The sequence below is a fragment of the Carex rostrata genome, chromosome 12, assembly GCF_964058835.1.
Source record: "Carex rostrata chromosome 12, lpCarRost1.2, whole genome shotgun sequence".
NCBI classification, from domain to species: Eukaryota; Viridiplantae; Streptophyta; class Magnoliopsida; order Poales; family Cyperaceae; genus Carex; species Carex rostrata.
In genome coordinates this window covers 4,600,426-4,608,767 of record NC_135929.1, presented here as the reverse complement: position 1 = coordinate 4,608,767, position 8,342 = coordinate 4,600,426, and the positions used below count along the sequence as shown (strand labels likewise).

The 8,342-nt window shown below is 35.0% G+C and overlaps 1 pseudogene across 1 annotated transcript; it reads right to left on the bottom strand.

Moving 5' to 3' along the window:
• Positions 1-7,162: 7,162 nt before the first annotated feature.
• Positions 7,163-8,239, bottom strand: LOC144563159 (ethylene-responsive transcription factor ERF039 pseudogene; annotated as a pseudogene). The gene has a single exon (XR_013514273.1). The product of XR_013514273.1 is annotated as an ethylene-responsive transcription factor ERF039 pseudogene (transcript).
• Positions 8,240-8,342: the final 103 nt, after the last annotated feature.

Genomic DNA, 8,342 nt, shown 5'->3' with positions numbered 1-8,342 from the left:
AGTCAAATATCATGATTAAAAATATTAAATAGATATGATTGCTACTCTTATGAATGATGAATCCAATACCCGAATTGGTATCCGCTCCGTTTAGACTTTAGAGCCCCTAGCGGCTAGCGAGACGAGACCGCATTAAAACATGGCGGTACCAAGCAGGCAAGCACCACCAAGGCACCAACCATGTCTCTCTTGTCTCTCTCTCATTCGTCGTTCAAATTTCCAATCACCACTCGCCAACGCATACGACAAACATAATTTTCTAGAAAGTACTATAGGACGGTAGTACGGTGCTGTACATTTATATTGTTCTATGATAACAGTGAAGACAAATAATTAATTCCAAACGAAGACAATTTAAACTTTTCTTTCACAGATCACAGAGCTGCTGCCTCTCTGTGATCACAGAGAAAGAAATACATGCCGAATTTCAATATATTCTCTTGATCACTAAATTGTTAGTTTGTATGTACATCTCTATGAAGAGTTTAGATCCGTTGCGGCGTGTTAGTGTCCCCACATTGTGTGGTAAGTAAATTTTAAAGGACCCACAACCTCCAAATTTGTTGGGGTTGTTTATGTAATTATTTCTCTCTGCTTAGCTGTCCAACTTTATGTAATTATTTCATTCCTGTGTGGGGTCCATTGTTTAGTGGGGATCTAACACTATGTGGAGTATGTCTGCCACAGAGAATTCTGATCTGGGAATATATTTATTTAAATTTAATTTATGAATGTGAATTTTGATGATTGCACGGAGATACTGATACAGGTGCCAGTGAAAGAGACGATTGAGATCTTACCTAACCAACTACCACCTTTTTTTTCTGTAGCATCTGACCATGGTGCACTAGAACTCTTGACAAGTGTGGCAAATAGGCAAATAGCGTATGTACCAGTCCTGGTATGGTGGGACCCAAATGGAACGGATCCACACTAGCTTGAAATTTCTAATCACATGCCTTTTTATACCTTTCACTTTTCCTATTTATGTTCCGAGAAAAGTTACACTCAACATTGAGCAATGATATGAAGTATGAACCAATACATTAAATAGACAGGGAAAAAAAAAACCTTAAAATCACCTTTTGACTGTTTTCTATCGTGTTGAATTCTCCAAAAATAAATTTCTTCTCTGAGTTCATATAAAAAAAAAATCGATGGAAAGTGTTTGAAACAGAAAAGTGATAACTACATTTCTTTTGTATCTTTTATATATGTACCTTTGTTTATATATTGTTTTTAAAATTATTTATATTTGACAGTGTTCTAAATAGTTAGCTATAACTTTTTTGGACCTTAAAAACTATGGCGCTATGGACGATATATAACTAGCTACTTAGTGCAATTGCTTATTTTTTTTTTAATTATTCCGCTATACCGCTATGGCGCTATGGGCGATATATAGCTAGCTATCGGCGCTATAGCTAGCTACTTAGTGCAATCGCATATTTTTTTTAATCATTCCACTGTATCGCTATAATCGCTATTAAAACCATTGATATTTGATAATAAAAATGACGCCATGCTGTATTTTTTTTTCTTTTATTCAAAGAAAATTCGTATAAAGATAAACAAACTAGTAGTTTGACACGACAGATATATCATGAGTTGGATGTAGGGGTGCAAACAGATCGGATATAGTTTCCAGATTTATCGTTTTCAGATTTATATCTGAAAATTAGATACGGATATAGTTTTGAATTTTAATTATCCGTATCCAAATAGTAGATATATATCAAATAGTTTAATATATATTATGAAAATATTTATGTATAAATTTATGGATATCCGATATCCGATCCTATTCGTACGTATCCGTCTAATATCCGATATGTATCCAAAAAATAAAAACGGATACGGATATAGTTTTATCACTATCCGATCCGTTTGCACCCCTAGTTGGATGGGAAGATTGGAAATGATGCATTTGTTTGTAAGACGATTGATACAAATTTATATATTTCTAATCACAATTTTTAACTTCAATTCAATCATTAGTATGGAGTCCGGCTAGTATGACATCAGTGTCCTTTCAGTCTATACAACACTAACTCTAAAACGTATTGAATCAATTTCAAATGAAGAATCCAAACCTTTCAAACCGATCTGCTTCATTAGTTTTGCGTTTACATGCAAAATTTATACTTTTTCGAGTTTATTTAGTATCAAGACAAGCGGTCAACTGTGAGAGTTTCTAAGTTAACTTTAATACATTTATTTTTCAACATTTTTGATCGCTTGATTTGATATTAAAATAACTCAAAAATATATAAAATTAGCATTTAAACACATCACTCATATAATAAATTGATTTGAACAGTTTTGATTTATCATTTGAAATCTATCAAATAAATTTTGAAGTTGATGTTATATGACAACAATGTCATACTAGCCAGACTCATTAGTATGGATCGCAAGTAATAATTATTGTGAAAAATATTACAATCAATTTTAAAGATCAATTGAACCGATACCCACCATTTAAATCCCGCCCTGCTCGTTATAAATTTATGACAATTTTTTTTTGTTCCTTTTCATGCATTTCGAGTGCCTCCCGTAGAGTCGATCAATTTGTGTGGCGGGTCGTTATTGTAGAACGATTTAGCTCAGTGTTGTAAATAACGGTATGCGGTCGTCGGACGGACGGGGTTCCGCCAAGCGATTAATCGGTATGCGGCCGATTAATCGGAATTATGCAAACAATTTAACGTTTTTATTAAATTTATGTATATATATCATGATTTATTAAAAATAATTTATTTAACTCATTAAACTTATCAAATAAACTTAATTTAACTTAATTTCATTATTATAATATGACACTACACTTTTTTTTAACGCATAAGCAGTTTACATGTGTCAGTAACACATTTATCTAATGAAAAAATAAATTCAAGAGTTAAACTTTTTTCAAATACTAATAACATATTATGTGAAAGAAATAAAACATTCCAACATAAAAATCACTAAATTTAGTTTATAATAACAACTTAGTTTCATAAATGAATATGTCATACTAATTGAAAAAATTACATCAGTAATTAGTAAGAAAAATATATGATAAATAAATAGAAGAAGAATTAATCAATTTTAAAGCAAGAAGAAAAAACATATATAAAAAATATTGAATGTATGTCCAAACACAAACAAAACTGCAATACATGATTTATAAAACTTATTCACAAACTATCCACATAAAAAAAAAATCAATGTGAAGAAAAAAATTAGAATAAATGGGTTTAGCTAATCGTGATGCTTGTAGTGTGGATCACAAGTAAGAGCATCGGCGATGAATTAGTTCATGTTTTATTTTTAATTCTTCACATTATGACACAGTTTGTATTTCATTATTTTTATTTTGTCTTTATAATTCTTGTAAGTAATTATTTTATTTAGTTAAATAAAAATTAATAGGCACAAGCCTATACTACTTAAAGAATAAAAGTTTTCATTTTTTTTTTCTTCTTCTTTAAAATTTAAAACGAAAGCATCATCTCGAAACAAAATTGCAATGTCCTTTAAACATTCAATCCAACAAGATTTGGTAATATCTAAGACCAACTTTATAAGAAAAATAAATTTAGCATCACCAAGCGCTTGTAGAAGCACCAGGACCCCAAAATTATTGCGCCAAATTAGACATTTGCTAATACCCGTTCGGGTACTACCCGTTTTACCCTATCCGTACCCGTTACCCGAGGTACCCGTACCCGTGTCCGGGTATAGGCGGGTAAACGGGTACACGGATACGGGTTTGAGACGGGTAGGGTACCAATATTTGAGAAAAAACCCGCCCAACCCGTACCCGCCTTACCTGTACCCGAAACCCGCCTACCCGGACCCGTTGTATCCGTACCCGCACCCATTTACCCGAACCCAAACCCGCCTACTTTACCCGTTCTACCCGCATCCTTTACCCGTTTAACCCGTACCCATTAACCCGTTTAATTTTGAAATTCAAATTTAAAAAAAAAATTTCCGCCGGTTTGTAAAAAAAAAACACAAAAAATAAAAACACAAAAAAAACAGTAAAAAAAACACACAAAAAAACAGAAAAAAACAGTAAAAAAAACAGAAAAAAAACCAGAAAAAAACCCGTACCCTACCCGAGGTACCCGTTACCTGAGACGAGCACGGGTTTGAAACGGGTAGGGTACACTTTTTTAAAAACCTACCCGACCTACCCGTACCCGTTCTACCCGACTACCCGTTCTACCTGTACCCGCCCTACCCGACTACCCGTCCCGGGTATACCCGAGGTACCCGTACCCTACCCGAGAGCAAATGTCTATGCCAAATCATCACTTAAATAATGTAGATAATCTGCACATATATACAGAACCTGGATATATTCTGGATCAATATGCTTGACTGTTTTAGGAAATTGTAAAAAAATGGATCTTTTAGCATTTCTTAAGCCCCCAAATTGTAGATCAGAAAGTAAAAAGAGTTGCCCACTTAAAAAATGAAAACCTCCTTAAAAAAATGGGCATGTCACTCCAAGTTTCAGGGACTTGCCACGCCGATTGGTAATTGACGTTGACCGCAGAAAATCGGCAGCAATTAAATGAAGATGATCCAAAATCTCAATTAATGCCATACAGGAAAAGAATGTGATGCTAAAAAGTGACCCTCAATTAGAAAATAAAAAATAACGGACCCACTTAATGACTGCTGTCTACTGGTAGTCAACTCAGTAGAAATGTCCCATTCAAGTGACTTCAAAAAGACAAAAAGGTTGCCAACAGATACAAATGGTAAATTTGTATAAATTAAAAAAAAAAATGTAGATTTTGCTGGTGCATGGGAATAAATCTGCTACGATCCTAAAAGGGATTGTAGGGTCCTACGATTCCAAATCCAACCTTTTATTTGTTTTGAGATTCGCTCACCAAAAACAACTTTTATGGAGATTCATTATACTTAAAAAATGAAAGGTTGGATTTGGAATCGTAGGACCCTACAATCCCTTAGGATCGTAGCAGATTTATTTCCGCTGGGGCATATATACTAATAGCTAGAAAGAGCTAGTAGGTTAGCAGTAGCTTCGTCTAAGGCCTTCAACTCCAAAAAAGAAAAGGCTAGTAGCCCCATCACCCCATGTCATTGCATAACGCACGTCGAATCACAGATTTATTTTATTTATTTTTAAAGAAAAATAAGCATCTAGGTCCTTATTTGCTTTATTGATATCAAAGTTTTAAAAAATAATCACAAATTTATATTTTTATTTTTAAAATTTAAATAGTTAATATAAACTACTCAATATCACAAGCAGAATCATAAAATTAAGATAAGAAAGCTATATAAATAAGTGTCGTGTAATTTTATTTTATAACAAGAGTTAGTAATAATATTTTTATGAGAATTAAAATTTTTATAGGATAAATATGAAAATTCTCTAATCATGAGAGGGGGTAGTCACACTAGCCACCTTTTCCTAGTACATAGTTCCGCTAATGTTTAACATTATCTTGCCGAATAGGACTACAAGAATGGATCAGTATTCGTGAGAATTAGTGTTTCGGATCGGCGGTATCGTCACAAATACTCAGAAATAGAACATTTCTATCAGTGTACCCTCGACAATAGTATTTTTTTCCCCTCGCGGATACTGTCTCATTCTTATAGCAAACTAAATTTTATAATTTTCAAAACCATTATACTATTTTTTATATATGAATCCATATTACGGACGATATGTGATAGGGCCATGTACTAAAAAGCCTTGTAAAACCATCGCAAGTAAAGTACGAAGCCCAAATAGCAAGCCCAAGTAGTAGGCCCACCTGAGTTGCCCATACGTGGCTCCAGTCGATTCGCCAGCCCGCAAGATAGGCATGTCCGGATTGCCCGTACGTAGCTCCAATTAGCTCGTCAGCCCACGAGTTAGGCATGTTCGAGTTGTCTGTACAAAAATCGAACCGACTAACTCGGCCTGTGAGAAAAGCCTAGTCGAATGGTCATATGGGACCCAAACCGACGTATTGGCCTATAAATACCCTGAATTTCACTGAGAGAAGGAACCACAAATTCAGCATTAAACGATACATAGAGGATGGAGTAAAGTACCTACCAAATCTACACTCAGTTTTATCTGGATACGTAATAAATACACACCTTACCCATATAACCTAAACTTTACCGCACCTTAATCTTTTCAGAGATAGAACATATCAATATGCATAAGCATAACACCAAGCCTCACTCACTCTATAATTATAAGCTATTTGGCTCAGTTATTGATAAAATGAGCGCACAATGGACCACAATATTTATGCATATTTCATTTTTAGAAACCAAGATAAAGATCACGTTCTCAAATTCTGTTAACCATGGATCAGGAGCGCTATTTTACAACAGGATTAATAGATATCAAATCAAACAGCTATTGTAATATAATTCATCTAGGGGTGAATGGGTACAATATGGTTCGCGTGAAAATATTTCCATACCATTATCTATTATCTATTAAGAATTGATCTTATTTAAGTTACTTGGTTAAAATTATCAGGTAACGAATAATACTAATGTAATAGTTAGTTGTATTATTTTTTTGCAGACAGACTATCAAAATTCATTCATTTTACACATATACAATTATATTGCCAATATAAAAATACAAATACAAATGTACAATCAATTCTAACTAAATTGTTATTTATCAAAATAAGAAAAGTTCAAAACACGAATATCTATTTAACTAAAAAAAGATATACAAATACAAATAATATATTTAACATTATGCTTATACAAAAACTATACACTTTCTCATCATATCATTTTTAATAAGTACACCAATAATTATTGTCTAAAAATTATCATATAAAATGTCACGCAAATTGTTTTCACTACTAGAAAACAATATAAAATGTCAAATAAATGAATTTTATCATAAATTACTTAATAAAAATATATTAAATGTTGTATAAATCATTTTAACATAATAATAAATAACTCCTTTTTTCTCTATTTTATTGAATAACAGATACAAAATAATTTTTATTCATATTCATATCTATTTAAATTGACAAAAAGAAATTATCTATATCCACCTTATCCAATACGCCAATACGCCAATACGCTGCAGACCCGATAAATAGTTAAAAGAGTTTTATTGACACCCCCGGAGTTAATCGCTTCAAGCAATAACAAACGAACAAAAAGATGAAATTGTATCACAAAAGAACGAGTTAACACGAATTGCCAGCTATGATGGTGTACGGAAAATCATGGGTTTTTCAAATAGTAACCCCAGATCATGATCTTCAAAAACAAACAAAAAACACAAGAAACCATCGTCCTATCTTTCCTTTTATCAACACCAACAACAAAGAAGTACAGTAATGTACACCAGCAATCTCCTCATCTATTCTTGCGGCGCTCGCGGTATATCTATTCATGTAGCAGGTCGATTGATGCACCTGGAGTTCTCATTTAGAGCTCCTTTTGCGTCCCAAATCCTATCTCCAAACAGCAGCCCTGCTCGTCAACCTCGTTCATCCACGGTGGCGGATAGCCCCACATGTCAAACGACGATTCATCCCAAACTAACTGATCTCTCTCACACTTTTCGAACCAGCCTTCATCCAACCGCGGCAGCTGCACTATCTCGCCGAGCTCCGGCTCAGGGTCCATTGCGGCTGCCTTCGCTGCGGCTTCTTGTATGTCCTTGGGGGACAGCGAACTCGGCTTTGGAAGCGATGACGCTAGCTCTGGGAAATTCAGACTGGCAGCACTGGCTCCCTTCACACATAGTGCAGCAGCGTCATGAGCCCGTGCCGCCATTTCTGCTGTGGGGAAGGTCCCGAGCCAGATGCGAGATTTTTTCTTAGGCTCACGGATTTCAGACACCCATTTGCCCCAGGCGCGCATCCTGACGCCGTGGTACGAGGGGTGTCGGGTCAAACCACGAGGCCGTTTCAGCTTTGTGTTCGGTGAAACGGTTGGTTCTGATTCGGGTGATGTTTGGTCAGCAATGGTGGATTGAGGGGTCATGATATGGCATTGAAAGAAAAACAAAGTTGCCTAAGGGATATGAGAAGAAGATGAGGTTAGTGATAGAGTGTGGTTTACTGATGATATGAGGTTGCCCCAACTGCCCACCTAGAGGGAATTAAAAGGAGGGTTTGGTTCAGATATTGAGATATACCTGTGTGTAGTTTATTGGAGGAGATGGCAACTTTGCTTTATTTGAAGAAAGAGAGAGAGAGAGAGAGAGACAGAGAATGTGCCAAAGCGAGGAGGTTGGAGAAGAGAAAGGGTGGGGGTCTTAGTAGTAGAGAGGGTGTTAGTGTGCAATCAACGGTAGCACAGGCAGGCGTTGATTTTTTTTATTGATC